The sequence below is a fragment of the Mus pahari genome, chromosome 7 (genome assembly GCF_900095145.1).
Source record: "Mus pahari chromosome 7, PAHARI_EIJ_v1.1, whole genome shotgun sequence".
NCBI classification, from domain to species: domain Eukaryota; kingdom Metazoa; phylum Chordata; class Mammalia; order Rodentia; family Muridae; genus Mus; species Mus pahari.
Window position 1 is genome coordinate 69,527,167 of NC_034596.1, and position 17,996 is coordinate 69,545,162.

The 17,996-nt window shown below is 41.9% G+C and overlaps 1 protein-coding gene across 1 annotated transcript in view; it reads left to right on the forward strand.

Moving 5' to 3' along the window:
* Positions 1-17,996, forward strand: part of Syt16 (synaptotagmin 16) — a 255,859-nt gene that overhangs the window by 66,136 nt on the left and 171,727 nt on the right. The gene's annotated exons all lie outside the window — the stretch shown is intronic.

Sequence of the window (17,996 nt, forward strand, 5' to 3'; positions counted from 1 at the left end):
TCTTTCTTTCTTTCTTTCTTTCTTTCTTTCTTTCTTTCTTTCTTTCTTTCTTTCTTTCTTTCTTTCTTTCTATTTATTTACATTTTAAGAGCTATCCCCTTATCCAGTTTCGCCCTCTCCTGGAAACCTCCTGTCTCATCTCCCCTCCTCCTGTTTCCATGAGGGTGTTAGTCCATCCACCCACTCACCCTCCCCACCCTCCCCACCCACGATTCCCCTCTATTGGGACATCTATTGATCCTTCAAAGGACCAAGGACCTCTCCTCCCATTGATGCCTGCTACGTATGCAGCTGGAGCCATGTATATTCCTTGGTTGGTGACTTAGTCCCTGGGAGTTCTACGGAGTCTGGTTGGTTGATATTGTTGCTCTTCCTATAGGGTTGCAAACCTCTTCAACAGAGCTGACCTTTTAAATGTTGCTGCTAGACTAGAACCTAGCTAGGTTTAAAGATCTGTCTCAGAACCATGCACTTTCTAGAGTGGCCCAGATGGCTCAAAGCTCAACCTTAAGCATACACTCATCTTTTATAGGTACATACAGCTTTTTTAGATTTAGATGGTGTAGTGTGGCAGATTTCAAGGGGGCATTATTTCCATTGACAGAAATCTAGATTGGATGTCTTCAGAATTAGAAAGGTAGGCAGTTTCCTAAGTCCATTTTTCTGTAGCCAATGATTGTTTTGAGTCAAAAGTCTACAAGAAAAGGCCAATTGATTTGCATCATTGAAGGTTGGGGCAAATGAATAAGAGGCTTTGAGGAGCTGTGCCCTGTGCATTTCAGAAAGAAAAAAAAAAAACAAACCAAAAAACCGAATGCACAGCAGCTTAAAAAATTGAAAGCATTAAAATCAATATTTAAAAGGTTCATTTAACCGTAACAAAAACACCTTAGAAACAGATTTTTTTTTTCTACCGTGCTTTGCAAAGGGAAGTGGGGTTGTCTGAACAGGGATTGGTCACTTGATGTGGGGAACCTGTGAAAAAGAACTCAATGTTCCATTGAACTGGAAGCAAATTATGTTGCCGAGGAAACCGGTGCTTCTGTGCTTCTCAGGTGAAAAGATGTTTGAGCTGTAAAACAACAAAAACAGAAGCTTACATGAAGAGCATTATCTGCATTTGCCTAAAAAAGTGTGGTTAGGGAAAATGAGAGTATTCTCACTGCAATTTGACAAACTATAATAAAGGCAGAAAATTGCTGGGAACGTGTTTGACTTGCTTCCTATGAAGGGTGCTGGTGAAATTCAATTGCAAATTCATTAATGTCATGTATGATTATGGAAGTGGTTTGTCTTGAAAGTATAATGCCATTTTAGAACGAGTTTTGACCAGTCAGTTAGTAATGTGGTTTCTTGGATGCATGTTCTATACTAGGAGACTAAGGATTTGCCAATTCTTTCTTTCAATTTGGAAAAAAACCTCTTTCCTTCCCTAGGAACCGAGAAAGAAAATCATGCATGAAGGAAAGGGGAAAACAGACTTAAAACAAAACAAAACTAGAGGGTAGGGTAGGGTAGGGTAGGGTAGATCACTCATTTTCAGTTTGCTTACAGCTGGTGTGCTGACAGAATCTTATTCAGTGTGACACTTTGTTTACTTAGGATCAGTGACTCACTTGTTACGAATGGTTTCAAAAGGGTCCGTTTGTATTAACCTGCCTTTGGGATGCTTTGAATCGCTTGTGCTTTTATGCTTGCTGTCTAGCAAAGACTGTTCAATAATGAAGTACATTTTTAATCAAAGGTTTCCTCTTACTCTAATCCTTTATTTCCCGACGGGCCTGACCTGATTTACTATGCTGGGAGCTCCATGAGGAGTCTATGCAGTCTTGATTTTCTCTTGAGAGATGTATGCTGACGTTTGAATCAGCAAGAAAAGCACAGTTTGGATGGACTTGAGTGTTAGACATCTATTTGCCTCCTCACTGAATACTTTATTCCCCAATGCGCACGGCACCAAAGGAGCCACAAAGATCAGTAAGACTCAGCCCCTGTCTTCTGTAATCTCTTTAAATAGGAACAGGGAGAAACATGCGAAAGCCCTGGGAAGAGCATGTGGGCGTGGCAGGCACTTGGGAGATATTTGTCAAGTGAATGAATAAGGGATGCAAGTACAGGAGAAGCGGAGGCAGAGACTGATGGCTTCAGCTAGGGAGTGGGAGGTCTTGTTCTTCCTCATTTCATCTAGATCTGGGCTCGGTGTCATACTCAATGAAAACCCTCACCCCTATCTACACTTGCCTTCTGGACAACTCAAATCTATTGTTCTTTGCCTGGCTTACTATAACATGTTTTTCTCTTATCGTGTATCATTGTACAAAAATATCCCATATATTTTGTTTGCTAGCCTGTTCATTTCCCCAAACTAGAACAGGAGCCCACGTATGTAGGGGTTTTCACTCTGGCTCACTGTTGTATCCCAAGATCCTTAGTGCCCAACATTCAATGCACACCCATCAAATGTATTAAAAGAATGACCAAATGACCAAATTTGTTAAAGGATGAGATTTATACTGGGCTCCGGGGATACAGTTTCCGACTATGGGCTGGAGGATTGTGCACTTTTGTCTACTCTGACCTCAGTGTTTAGATTTGAAGAGATTGCTGAGTTGGCCAAAAGAACCTTTTCTTACACCTTAATAAAAAAGTTAATGTAGTATAAGCCATGAAAAGTAAGCATCACGGAGTACTGTTGTGTATTTCGTGCAGATTTTTTTGCCTTTTTAGTTCTCCACTAGAAGAACTATACCATACACCATGAGTTTCATTATGATGTTTCTGTATATATATATATATATATATATATATATATATATATATATATAAAATGCATTTTGATAATAGTCACCCACTGTTATCCTCTCTTATTCCCGACTCACTCCTGTTGACTCCCTTCCCTTTCTCAAGGAATTTAATTAGGGTTGCTTATAGGAGGGTGGAGGATGGGGTGTTCATGACATACCCTTAGTAGAGGTTATACCACTTGTCTTAGGGTTTCCATTGCTGTGAACAGACACCATAACCAGAAACACTCTTATGAAGGAGATTTAATTGAGGCAAGCTTACAGGTTCAGAAATTCAGTCTATTATCAAGGTAGGAGCATGGCAGCATCTAGGGAGGCATGGCGCAGGAGGAGCTGAGAGTTCTCCATCTTCATCTGAAGGCTGCTAGAAGACTGCCTTTTAGGCAGCTAGGAGGAGGGTCTGAAAGCCCACCCCCACAGTGACACTTCCTCCAACAAAGCTACATCTCCTAATAGTGCTATTCCCTGAGCCAAGCATATTCAAACCATCCCATTACTGAAGTACATGTCCCCTCTCTTAGTAACCATCAACTATGTATCAAGAAGTATGTATGTATCAGGAAGGGGTGGGACCCTATGAGCTCCCTTCCCCTCCATGACAGGATGTTTGGTGGGTAGTAGGTACAGTCTTGCGTAGATCTGATGCAGGTAATCATAGTTGTGGTAAATTTGAGAGTACCATGGTTATGTAATGGTCCAGTCAGCCTTCCACACCATTCGCCTGCTTCTCTGCCGTTTCCATCCTTCCCTCACTCTGAGGAAATTTCCCTCAGCTTTAGCAGGGGTGATACAGACGTCCCATCTGTGACTGAGCACGCAGCAGTCACTTACCCTCATCAATGTGACCAATTATGGGTTTCTTCAGTCACCATCGCCCACTGAAGCTGACAGTGACACTGATCTATGGGCACAAACATAGTTATTTAGAAGGTACTTTGATGGACATATCATATTCATTTATCAGAACAAGAACAGTGGTTTCCCTACTATGGCCTCTGAACTCCCTAGCCACTGCCTTCTGACCAGCTTTACAGTATCAAATAGGAGTTCCTACCTGTGGAGTGGCCTCAGATCCAGGTAGTATGTGGTTGGTTACTCCTGTAACAGACTTGTCACTATTGTGTCAGTAGTGCCATGCACACTTGCATACTACAGCTGAGCCAGACAATTGACAATTGTTCCCCAGTAACCTGCATAACATGTTCTGTAACTATGAGATCCTGTGGCCCAGTGGTGGTGATGCACACCTTTGATCCTAGCACTTGGGAGGCAGAGGTGGTGGATCAGAGTGAGCTCTGGGTCAGCCAGGTCTATACAGAGAAACCCTGTCCTGAAAAACTAAACCGAACCGAACCGAACCGAACCAAACCAAACCAAACCAAATCATTTAAAATATCATCAACAGGGAAGACATTTCCAGACTGATTTATTTTTCTCTGCCTGTGATCATACAGACTTTAAAAAAAAGTGTTTTATTGGCATGTGCTAATACATAAGAACATATATAGTTTGTTGACTCTATTTCAGGTTTGGAGAAAATATGCTCTACACTTATGATTATGTTGTGGCTGTGGACATAAACTTTTATTTTTAAATGGAAATAAGGAGAAGAAAACAAGATTACCATTTAATGTGTTTAGATCCCCCACTCTCCCCAAGATAGACTGAGAACGAAGCTGAAGAAGGGGGCTTGCTTGAGACTACAAACAAATACAGCAGGCAAACTGGAAAAGGCTCATTTATTTTGAAAGCTGGGGCCACAGCTTTGGTTTGCCCAATGCAACCTCATCTTCAAACTTGCATGCTGCAATGCAATGGAAAAGCTCATACAACTGGATAACTCTGGATTTACTGCAACTCAGGATGTTGAATGAGGTCAAAGAGAAACCCGGGTCCAATTCTTTTACATGTAAATGAATATGTTCCTCTAGAATCTCAGGGTAGTCATGCCTGTTCTTTTACCTCTCCCCTGTTCTGTCTGTCTGTCTGTCTGTCTACGTCCCAAATGGTGCCCCCTCCTGGTCCCACCTCACAGAGTTCCTCCCCTTCTCTCCCCTCCCCATTCACCTCTAAGAGGCCAGTCTCCTTCCCCAGTATTCTCCCATCCTGGTGCACCAAGTCTCTACAGGATTAGGTGCATCCTTTCTCACTGACACAAGACAAGGCCCTCTGCTACATATGTGCTGGGGGCCTTGGACCAGACTGTGTATTTGATTGGCGGCTCAGTCTCTGGGAGCTCCCAGGGGTCCAGGTTAGTTGACACTGTTGATCTTCCTGTGGGGTTACCATCTCCTTCAGGGCCTTCAATCCTTTCCCTAACTTTTAGGCAGAGGTCCCTGGCCTCTGTTCAGTGTTTGGCTGTGGGTATCTGCATCTGTCTCAGCTGCTGGGCAGAGCCTCTCAGAGGACAGCCATGCTAAGCTCCGGTCTGCAAGCACAACATAGTATCAGTGATAGTGTCAGGGATTGGTGCTTGCTCATGAGATGGCATGCCTGTTCTTTTATATCATGGGAATTCTCTTTGGAATAATAATAATAATAATAATAATATATGTAATATTTATGCTTTTCAAAAATGTAAACCCTATGGATACCTTTGAAATTGTACAGGAGACTAGAATTTGTTTGGTATGATCAAGCACTGATTTCTCTGTAGTATCTTGGCTTTTTTTGTTTGTTTCTTTTTTGTTTTTGTTTTTGTTTTTTTGTTGTTGTTTTGTTTTTTAGAGATGCAGAAGCCTTTGAAGCTGAGGCCCAACCAAAATTTCTTTGCCAAGAAAAGCTTTCACTGCCAGAAAAAGCATGAGCTCTGCACCCGGAGAAATTGCAGAACAAACCTATTGTTTTGTGTTATTTTTTTCTGTGTTGGTGGAGCCTAAGCCTTCCATGTTGAATCATGCTATATGTGTGGTCCCTGGGCATGATCTTAGTGGCCTTAGGATGACCTTTCTATAGCCAGTGCTGACCTGACACCCAGAACTATGGGGTAGTCAGAACCCTCTCTTGGGAGTTCACTAAACATCTCTAGTTGAACACGAGATGACCAAGTCAGACTTCTGAGTTCCTCCTCCTACCTGCCTCTCTTCTATCATTCCCTGGCTGTGGAAAGTGGCACTATGTCTGTCTGTCTGTCTGTCTGTCTGTCTGTCTGTCTCTCTCTCTCTCTCTCTCTCTGTGTCTCTGTCTCTCTGTGTCTCTGTCTCTGTCTCTATCTGTGCTGTATTGGTGTATCGGCCACACCCGTTGGCTTGGCTGCACCTCTGTTATTGTCAGCCAGGTATAAAACCACTCTTATTCCTCTCTTGGATTTTCTAACTCATCTTTCTTTCCACCCTCTCCTTCCAGCCCAGTCTGCCACAGCAGCTAGGTAAGCACTTTAAGCTTACCTATGAATCAGGCCCTGTTATATTCAAGCCAAACCTGCGAATCATTTCCCACCATGAATAGAATTAGATCCAAATCCTTACATGGTTTATTGGTGGTACGTGATCTGAACCACCTGTTCCCACCACACTTCTTATTGACTAGCTCCTGGCATGTTCTGAATTTCTTAAGTAGGACAGCAAAGAGAGGCAGATGGTGAACAAAATCTAAGCCTTTTGTTATAAAACTGATGCATGAATATAGCTTTAGATCTTTGGCTAAGAGAGAGACAGCAGTGAAGGGAACAAGCAGCCCTTTCTCATAGAGCTAATATCCAAAGAAGATATATTTAAAACACACATATAATGCTTTAAACACATATCCACATGCACATATAAAATCCAGACATTAAAAAGAACCAGGATGGTAGCTCTGGAAAGAGTTGGGGGAGGTGAATATGGTCAAAACATGTCCTACAAAACACTCAAAGAACTAATAAAAATTAAACATAAAAAACAACCAGTGTACATAATTATTTTCTTCTGAGACAGGATCTTGATGTATAGCCCAGGTTGGCCCTAAACTCATGAACATCCTGCCTTGTCCTGCTTGCCCCTGGGACCTTAGGTACATACCGTTGAGTCTGGATAATACAAAAAAAATCTGAAGCCTCCAACTGAACTATAGGAACAAATTAAAAATTATTTTCTGTAGAGAAATAGGAAGCACAGAACCAACTGTCAGGGAAAAGTTTATTGATTATATACACATGAATGTGAATATGTCTGTACATATATTTATTTACTACTTACTCTTATTTCCCAACACTCACCATGATGGACAAGTTTTGGGATCATATTACCTCTGCAATGGAGACGATAACTCTATGTTCATTGTTGGAAAGATGACTCCTGTGTGCTAGGGTCTAGTGTGCCTTATCAACTGGTCTTTCTTTCTGCAGCAGCATTTTGCAGACTTCTGGAAAGCACACAACTCATCTGAAGGTTAAATTAAAGCATGGATTATTAATCTTTCTTCTGCTGACATCAGTGCATCAGTGATACAGTCATTGCCAAAGATGATCTCATAGGTTTGAGGACACAGCGAACAGTGCTCTGCAAATGCATAAGTCTTGGACCATTCTGGTTTCCTCTGAAAGGAGCTGTCTGTCAAGGTGAAAGAGGGGAGTTTTGATTTATTGTTACTGTGTGTGTGTTTAAAAGTCACTTTTTCACAAATAGCTGCTAACAAAACGAGCCGCCAATTAAATATTAAAGATGACTTTAATTCTATCTTAAAGCACTTCACAGTTTCAGCTTATTCAAATCAAACATCTTTGAACCTTGTTGAGATTTACCTTTGAGCAGAACTTTTCCCCCTAGGGGAAGCATCTGGATTAATGTCAATCTTTGTTCATGAAATACAAATTGATGCTTGCATCATGAATAAGCAGGAAACACAAATCTTTATAAGGTCTCTTTATATTCTGCCAATGTGAAGGAAATACATTTCTCACCCACAAGTGCATTGTATCTCAAATCTTTTTGCTTTTCTGTAGATTTTTGCTTGGTTCCTTCTGTAAAAATCTTAGGGTGAATTCTCTGAGGGGTTTGTGACCCCCCCAAAAGTTATATCACCATTCTAGAAGGTTCCATCCTTTATAGATTCCTACTATTTTTATTACAGTGCTAATTTCTCTTTTGGTAATTTCACCGCACCTTTTTGGACAGTCTTTAGTATGTAGAATGAGAGACCAGAGATCCAGCTGTATCTATGTCAGTGCGTCTGTCCATTCTCTGGACAAGAAAGACCAACAGCAGAAACAGATTTATTACTGAGTGGTCCAGTCAGACCCACTTCTGAGACTTAGGGGGGTGAATAATGAAGGTATGATGTTTTACTGGACTTGAAACCACAATGACAGAAACTAGTCAATGTTGTGGTCACCTTAAGCCAGTGGTTCCCAACCTATGGGTTGTGACCCCTTTGGGAGTCTAATGTCCTTTTCCCTAGTGTTGCTTAAAGGCCATCAGAAATCACAGATTATGCTTCATAACAGTAGAAAATTACAGTTATGAAGAAGCAACAAAAATAATTTTATGGTTGAGGGTCATTAGGAAGGTTGAGAACCACTCTCTTAAGCACACTGAAAGCAAAGCAAGGCAGTCCAGAGTATAACCTCTCTGGGATAATGTTTGAGCTTCTGGGTTTGATTATATCTGATTTTAAGTTATGTGAAAGAGGTTTGACTTTTTTTTTCTTCCTGTTTCTGCTGAAAGCTACTTGAATTGAGTTTATAGACACTTGAAAATAAAAATCAGGACCATTCCTTACAAGGCTTTTATTCTTATTAATGAACACAGAGCTGAATCATAAGGAACAGTAAACACAGAATGTTTTGTTCTTAGTAACCAAAGTCTTACCATTTGTGGGAATTTTAGATAGATACACATTACTTGTTTCTGTAAACATTGATAAAGGTTAAACTTAATTCTGCTTTAAGCACACACTGATTCCCTACATTATCCGGTATTGTTCTTGTTAGAGGGACTGGAGATCTTATACTCTGTCACATGGAGAGTAGACAGAATCCTGAACATAGAGCATTCATTCAGGATGTTTATGGCAGTAGCCATGACTGATCTAAAGCCCATGATCAAATATAGTGGTGAACAAATATGGTGGCAAGAAAAGAAGATGGAGTCAGGGAGCACAGAAGATGCACGCAAGGGAAAAGCCCATGATAAAGAGGCCAATTCAACAGGCGAAGGCATCATTTTTATACGGGAAATGCTTTGTAGCCTTTAAGAATTATATTTCAAATGTTTATATTTACAGAGGATTCTTAGTATATTTCCTAGTAAGAAGAACACAGTGTTTTATGGGAGTGCAGTAACATTTTTAAGAACAAAACAGACACATAAATATTACAGACACATAAATATTAACATAGCATTCTTGAAGATACATTTGAAAATGCAAAATACAATTACCTGTTGTGGGTGGGATTGTAGTCACTTACCTTTCCCTTCGCTTGCCCGTGTCCTGGTTTTTCTGCAATGACTATGAGTTGTTTGAGTTAAAAACCAGGAGCAGAAGGCATACCCGGAGAGCAAACATGATTGGTACTGGGGCCAGGTGGGCCAGGCACTTTTATGAGTCAGATATATGCAGCGAAGAGATCAGAGAGTCATGGAAAAACATTCTAACTCTCAGAAATAATGATAATAAGCAAAACTCAGAACATGGGAATGAATCCTAGAAGAGAAGGCAGGGCCTGGGTGGTCCGTGTGGCTCACTTGATACTGGAAGACCATTCTTTTAGCTTTCCTCTGGCAGTAATTTCCAGGTCAGGTTCATACGCAGGCATTTCTCCAACAGGAACGTATTGTAACTTCACCCAAATACATGTGTCCCATGAATAGATAAACAAACCAGTCTTTTAGAAATGTGTTGGTGGTGTCGGTCAATAAATGTAGGTTGGTGACACGCTTTGGTTTCTTAATTGCTGATGTAGCAAATTACCCCATATTTGGTGCATAGAGGTGTGCAAATTCATTATCGTTGTTTGCGGTTCATGAATCTGATATGCACCTTCCTGGGATAAAAACAAGGTGTCGGTAGAACTGTGTGTCCTTTCTGGAGGCACCAGGGTATTGTCTGTTTATTTAGTTGCCTTATCTAGAAGCCACCCACTGCTCTGGCCTTATGGCTCCATTTCAAAGCATTAGTGGGCTGGAGTCTTCCCACGCATTCATTTATTGCATTATTAACCCCTTCCATTTAATTTTAAATTAAATTATAGCCATTTACTTAGTGTTTGCTTCTTTACCATGGGCCATCACACACGTGGAGGACGGAGGACGGAGACGGAGGACGTATGGAACTTGGATTTCCTTCATCACATGGGTCCTGGGGATTGGATTCAGGCCATCAGGCTGGGCAGCAACTACTTTTATCCTCTGAGTTGCACCTTCTTCATCTCTTCTCCTTCTAAGATTTTATAGGACACATCTAATAATTTGGGATAATCTCTCTATTTTAATCATCTCATTGGCAGCTTAGAACCTTCATTCTCGTCTGCCACGTAGATTCTCGGGATTAGGGTGTAGGTATATGATTGTAGCTGGTCTTCTTTCTTTTTTCTTCCACCCTTTCAACCCCCTAACACTGGATAAAAGAGAAAAAAAGAGGAAAGGAAAGTCAGGGGTTGGAAAAGGGGTTATGTTATCGTTAGACTACTTCCTGCTGGAGTACCTTCATCTTTGTTGTCAGAATATCTAATTTCTTTTCCTTCTTGTTTTTTTCTTTCCATGTGGCTACTTAAGAAACTGCAACTAACAACCAACAACAACCAACAATCCACCCTGCCTCTTGGGGCCCTAGCATTTATAGACCCTCTAAAACTCCCCAGAATTCCACATGTCACACAACCACAGAAACTATCTACAGTTTGCAAAATCACACCCCTGCTAGAGTGTGAGATAAATCATGGTCAGCTGCCGTGGGCAATCTGTAGCAGGCCCCATATCTCACACCTGAGATGAAAATGAAACCATATTCTTACAATATTTTTGTGTTTTTAAAAGAAACCAAAATTCTAAAATTGTCACTACATATTGTAGTACTATGCTTCCAATGGATACCACCCACATAGCTGCTAGAAAAAGCTGTCTGGCACTCCCTGGATGAGACCTTTGCCTGCCCTGGTTCAAACCTTCCTGAGCCTCCTAATCAGCTCTTGACCTGTCACGGCAGTGCCATTGCTGTCTGAATGACTCTTGGTCAGATTCATCCCACCACTGTCAGCTCGCAGTAGATGCTAGGAAAGCTATGAAGTGCTAGAAATGTCTGCACCCTCTTCCTTTCTATGCTCAGCTCTTGCTCCTTGACGGATGTTGGCTCTTCTGCCTCTCGTTCACTTGGTTGACATGTGGCTCATTTTCTTGTATCCTCATTGGTAACTTCTTCCTGTCTCCCATTTTCCTTGGCTACTTCTTCCTCTCCTGAGTCTAAGTACTTGCACTAAGAAGAACTTGATCATGATTTTCATCTCCATCCTTTCTCCTTAAGTGATCTCACCCATTGGTATGATTATAACCATCTGATTGTTAACATATTTATATCTCTAGATACAATTTTTTTAATCTGATTATCAGCTTTACATCTTTAGATATAATTTATTATAGTTCCAACCCAAACCTGTTTCTATGCTTATATATACAAATATTGGCCAGAGCTCTTTAATTGGGTGCTTTGATGAATTATAAACATCTAAGATGAAGCTGTGTTAGGACAAATGTCCTTTTGATTATCTGCAACCCAAGTCTTTGCAGTCATTAATTTGTTGAGTTTTCCTTAGTCTACACAGCAATAAGGAAGAGGGAATATTTTCTCGCTTTTAAATGTGTATGCCGGACTCTGCCCTAGCTTCATTATTCAGATACATCCTTCTCTTGCATTTTATACAAGAAGAGATTGAAGCCCAGAAAAGTTAAGTGGACTGTCTAAGCAGTTAAGTGCTCCAGCCAGGACTTGAATTTTGTAGCCTGACTCCACTTACCCTTGCCTACTAGGTTAAACAACTAAAAGGTCTCAGGCTTGCTTCCAGTGAACCCTGAGACCAGGCTGTCTGGGGAAACCCCTCCATGTGCTTCTAGCCTTCCCCACTCACTTCCATTTGGTAGTGAACTTGTGACATTTCAATTCTGTTTGCCTCTTCTCCCTCTGGGGAGTGGACATCCACGGAGACATTTCTGTTTTCTCAGCACCTCGTGCTGAGCCAGGAAGGCCTGATTGTTCATTAGAAGCCATGTTGCTTGGACCTGGTAGATACTGCTATTTTATACATGCACTGTATATCACTCATGCTTCTGTAGCAGAACATCCCCCCTTGAACCTTCTCCTCTTGCCCAAGGCATCATTTTGGCCTTTGACTCACTATCAGGTCCAGCAACATCAGATTTCCTTATTGCATAAACCACTGGCCATTTCCTCATCTGACAGCACCTGGAATTCTCCCCTAAAGGAACCTCCTTTAACTTGCCACGGGCAAGGGGGCTATTCTCCCAGTTGCCTTCTCTGTAGCAGGAAGTCACTGTATTTCTAACCTTTGCTCTGGAGGCAGAGTCAATATTTAATTTTGTGCCTGCCCTATCTGCACATTCTTTCTGCGGCTATCTGGAGTCCATACGGAATGGCGTGACCTCAGGCGTGAACAGCTGCTCTGAGTGCCCGAGGCTCTGTCCATTAGAGAGGAAGGGACTCAAGAGCGGCAGGGGAACCTTTCTGCTTGGTTGCTTCCATTTTAACATGTTTTAACTCAAGTCAGCACCTCTGCCAGTTGCCTTTAGTCCTACGAGAGGGCCCAACACAGAGTGGGGAGGTTACAGGTGGGGTGACAGTGTGAAAGTGGTCAACAGGAAATAGTGGCATCAGGGTAGACAGACCTGGTTTCAAGCTTTGGCTTCACTCAAACCCTAGATTTTTGTTTTGACCTCAGTGAGTACTTGTATCTGTTTTTTCTTCTTGACATTAAAATAGGCCCAGTGTCCTTATAGAATGGAACCATCTGGCACATATTAAACAGTTGATACAATGGTTTTAAAAAAAGAAACACACTGCCTTCTGGTTTCCGTCTGCACCCAGAAGCTGACCCTGTACCCCAGCTCTCCATACCCAAATTCTTCCAGGAGAGAACTGGTCTCCCAGGAGTACTGACACACAGGCTTGCAGGAGGAACAAGCCACAGTGAGAGACGACAAGACCAGCTAACACTAGAGATAACCAGATGGCGAGAGGCGAGGGCAAGAACATAAGCAACAGAAACCAAGGCTACTTGACATCATCAGAACACAGTTTTCCCACCACAGCGAGCCCTGGATATCCCAACACAACAGAAAAGCAAGACTCTGGTTTAAAATAATCACACCTCATGATGATGATAGAAGACTTTAAGAAGGACATAAATAACTCCCTTAAAAAGAAACACACGTAGGGCATACCATTAGCATCATGTTAAAAAAAAAGTTCTATAAATTGATATTCATAGAGAGAAAATGGATAGATTCATTCTGCTCCTTTAGGCATGTTGGAATAGAAAAGCCCCTGTGACTTCTTAATTGTATTAATTGTTATTAGGGTACCCAAAGAATCTTCCCGTAGCTGGGGCCAAATTATGGCACTGTGGCACCAAATTCACTCGCAGGAAAGATGCCAATAAAAGCCAACCACTTTCTCTCGACCCTCCCTTTATTATTAAGTAATGTGTGGCTTGAATCTATTGATCTTTGTGATAAATTGTGTTTACTCCTACTCTTCTGGTTTATTCTATGGAGCAAGCAACTCCAGACTCCTCTTTGTCAAATGTCTCGAGTTTTGACCTCACCACTAGATTGTAACTCCTTCCTGAGTTCTGACCCTGTAAATGGACAGAGACCTTCTGAGCTGTTGTATGTTTGTATCTCTAGAGACAACCCATTAAAATCTGGAGGAAACTGTATTTTTATCCTCTGTCTGTTATTAGTTAGCTATGTGTTACTCTAATGAAATCTTCACCTCCTTAAGGTTCTAAACTCCCCGGTCAAATACCCTAGAGACCAAGGCACGTGGGCCTCCATGGGAACACTGTATAGCCAAGCTATAGCCATCTTCAAAAGTCTTAATAAAGTTATTGGGCCACAGTATAGCTAATGCCCGTGCCAGACAAATGGAAATGAATTCCAGCTTGTGTTTGAATGTCAAAACTTAATTATCTAATGTTTGATATATTTTTAAAAGTACTTAAAAATCAATCTGTCACTTCTTTGTAAAGACTCAAAAAAATCAACACACTATTAATTTGACCTTCCTTCAAAAACATGCTGGCAAAAATGATTAGACTACATTCTTCATTAAAGCCACAATTAAAACGTTTTGGGGTGACTGTCAGTCTTCTCTTAACAGTTCAATACCCAAGCAAGAAAAGCTAACACAAGAGCTCTGTATGAAAGGCTACTAGTCACTGTGAGTTTTATGGGAGGAATGGATGTGAAGACATTGAAATTGTTTTTGACATAAACACTAAAGAGGAGAGAGGCTTGTATATTATATAGTTCCCACATATGACCTCAGTTATGACTAGCGCTGTACCAGGTACTATAGCAAGAGCCTGCGTAAGCCATTTGGTAAAGGATATTTATTAAGATAACTTCAAACACCATGGGCCCTTGACGGCTTGTGGACTTCTGAGGCCTTTTAGACAATGATTCCCATATACCATCTCTCTCTCTCTCTCTCTCTCTCTCTCTCTCTCTCTCTCTCTCTCTCTCTCTCTCNCTCTCTCTCTCTCTCTCTCTCTCTCTCTCACACACACACACACACACACACACACACACACACACACACGTCATCACCTATGGAACTTTTAACTGTGGCATGCAGTGCTGGGGGCAGACTTTCAGATGATGCTGTAAAGCAAGGCATGGAGACATCACTGTAGTTAAGTTGAGAGCGTAGGTGTTAGGAGCAGCAGAGGCAGCCGTTCAGCAGGCAAACAAAACACCTAATGTGCTATTCATTCAGAACTGGGGTGTGGTTCCTTTCCAGTTTTAAAGCAGGTACCTGAGCTAAATACTGGTGTGCTTATCTGCTTAACTCTGAAAATTCCACACAACACCCCTTTATGAAATGTAGTTAGCACTCATGTCAGTGTTCTGCAGCAGGGCATGCTGGTCTCAGACACTACTATACTTTCTACATCTGGAAACTTTATGCTTGAGAGAGGACCTGGCAGAAATATTCTTCAGTTTCTTATTCTGTTAACTGGCAAAGGCAGTAGTAACTAATTGCTAGAAGTGTTATATGGATTTAATAAATTCACCATTATGAGGGTTAAATCAAGCAATAAAGGACAAGTACTCCAAGACAGCAATGGTTCAAACAAGTTAGAAGCTTATCTCCCAGCTGAGCCCAGTCCATGGGTAGTTTAACCTTTGGGCTCAGTGTTGGTTTTGTGTGTGCTTGTGCAGGTCAACATTTGTGTATGAGTGTGTACTTTTGTGGAGGCCAGAGTTCAGCCCTGGTGTTGACTCCCAGGTAATGTCCACATTATTTTGAAGCAGTCTTGAAACTTACTGAGCAAGCTAGACTGGTCGGCCAGTGAGTCCCAGGGATGAGTTTGTATCCATCTGTCCAGTACTAGAACAACAAATTCATGCCAAAATGAATGGCTTTTTCACGTCGGTTCCAGGACTTGAACTCTGGTTCTTATGCTTACAAGACAACACTGAGTCATCTCTAGTCTCTTGGTGTTAGTTTCTGTCTGGCTGTTTCAATCTCAGCACATCTCTAAGCTGCCCATAAAACGTGTACTTTGATTGTATTGTGTCCCCTAGTTAAATGGTCTCGTCTTGTTGGAGGTGCTTAGATGTTATCCTTGTTCTGGCCCAGCCACGAGCCTGGTTACAAGTCAGTGGTGCCACTGCAAAGAAAGCAGCAGAGAACAGATAGCAGGCAGCAGCTAGTATTCCCTGGCACAGTAGTCTAGGAGCCTGGCATACTATGCTCTCTCCTTTGCCATCTCGAAACTCCCCCTTTCACCTCTTCGCAGCTGTTTATACCTGGGGTGGATCCCCAAATGTGGGTTACAGGGTGCCAAGTCTTGAACACAGAGCTTGGCAGTAAGAGAGGAATGATGCCCGCGGCCAGCTTCTGTTAACTTGTGATTACGGAAGAAAATCTTGGCATGGATTAGCATCACATCGTGTGTTGTACAAAGAGTGCTCAATGTGGACACAAACTGCTGGATTAGCATTCAAATTTAAGTAGCTAATTATATTCTCAGCATTTAAAAATGTGGAAAACAAACACTTTCCAGGATTACTTCAGAAACTAGTTAGCACCATTTAGGCCCATTATAATTAATGTACAAAAATGAAGAGCGTCTCCAGTGCTTCGAGGGGCGTGTAATTGCAGAGCTCCTACAAGCACAGCCAGCACACCGTGTGTTCTCTGGGGAAACCTCGCGGTCAGCCTTTTCTGGGACCATCCTTCATGCTTTTGCTTGTTTTCGGCCAACATCTTTTGATGCAATAACTTATATGCATCTCATTTTTCACCTGGGATAAGTCATAATCTCGCTACTCTAAGTTAAAGTCCTGGAAGAATTATCTGGAAGCAGTTTGGGGCCTATACACAACTGATATTCCCCCTGCCCCCTCCCCTCAGGAAAAAAGATGTGGATTTCATAGGAATGGGAAAAGATAAGACCATTTAGAAATTCTAGAACCAAGGTTATGGTCAAGATGGTATAAGACCATGTCTATTCCATGTGGTCAGTGGCTATTGCTGCTTCAGTCCTGACTTCATCTCTGGTAAGCTGTCCGTAAAATGTATGCTCTAAATAAGTGAGTTCTTAAATTAATTGCCAGGAATGCCTTAGGTGATATACCTTAGCATCCTATATGGAAAAGACACAGGTTTCAACGGGCTGAGAAGTTGTGGCTTCCAAGAATGGAGACATTAGGTAGTGAAAGGTATTTGCTTTCTTTGTAGCTAAAAAGAAGTTTGACCAAATTAATGCTCAAATGAAAGGAATAAATAGTCTATGTATGAATGAGTTTCACAGAAAACACAGTATTTTGTCCTCAGTGCCAGCTCTGTGAAGGGCATAGACAATTGCCAATGCAGTATTAGTTTCTTGTTCATTTGTTTTTGAGACAAGGTCTCTTATAGCCCAGGCTGGCCTCAAACAAGCCTTGTAGCAGAGGATGACCTTAAGCTCCCGAGCCTCCTGCCTTCATTGGCTGAGAGCTGGTGTTACAGGCATGAACCACCATAGCTGGATTGATCAGACTTAGGACTTGATTTGTGCTAGGCAAGTGCTTTCTCAGCTCAGCTGTACCTCAAGACTCTTTTGTGTACTTCACTCATGGACTCTCTCAGTGGAGTAGACTACAGAGGCCATTCATCCTGGGTTCTCCCTGGGCCCCTGTTCCGTCTCTGCAAGCCCCCTGATAAGTGAGAGTTTAGTCTCCCTACATCCCCAGTGAGCAGACAGGTCTGTTAATTTTGAAGCATGCTATTTCATTCTGTGCTTTCGGAAAAGAAAACACATGACCAGGAGAACGAGGGAATATAAAAATCATGCCTGATTGAGGTCATCTGGAAGGCCAGCATCTTCACCTCTGGAAGAGTGAGACTGTGAAAGGGGAATTCTTTTGGTGTCCTCCTTGCATGTGAATTGCACCAAAGCTCTGGGCAGTGAGTGTCTCTTGGGAAGAGGGAGTTCTCATCCCAGAGCTAGGAAGCCTCAAAGGCTTTTTTGGGGGTGGATTTTAAGGGAGCCTCTGCAAGGCTTTGTGTATTTCTCCCCAGTGGGAGAAGGTTCAAAGCTTTCATCTGTTTCAAAAGGTGTCCTCAGCGCTGTCCCTGGGAGCCACTGTTGTGGGTTCCTCTGAAACTGAGCTTGCTTGCTTGCTCACTGTCCATCTGCAAGTCTGTCTTTCTTATTATGTGTACAGAATTAAAATCCTGTTTTTCTTTCTTTTGTACTTACAGACAATAGACTAATGAGACACTCAGTAACAGTCTCTCAGCTGTAATTATGTGACTCCTCTTGCACAAAGAGGAGAATTTAAAAGCTGGTATAACTGAGCAGCAGTGGGGTTCCATCCCACAGACTTCACATATTTGGGGTTCAGGGAGTAACCTCACAGGTATTGCTTCTGCCTTCAGGTCTTACCCATGCAAAAACCGCTTCTTCTTCTTCTTCTTCTTCTTCTTCTTCTTCTTCTTCTTCTTCTTCTTCTTCTTCTTCTTCTTCTTCTTCTTCTTCTTCTTCTTCTTCTT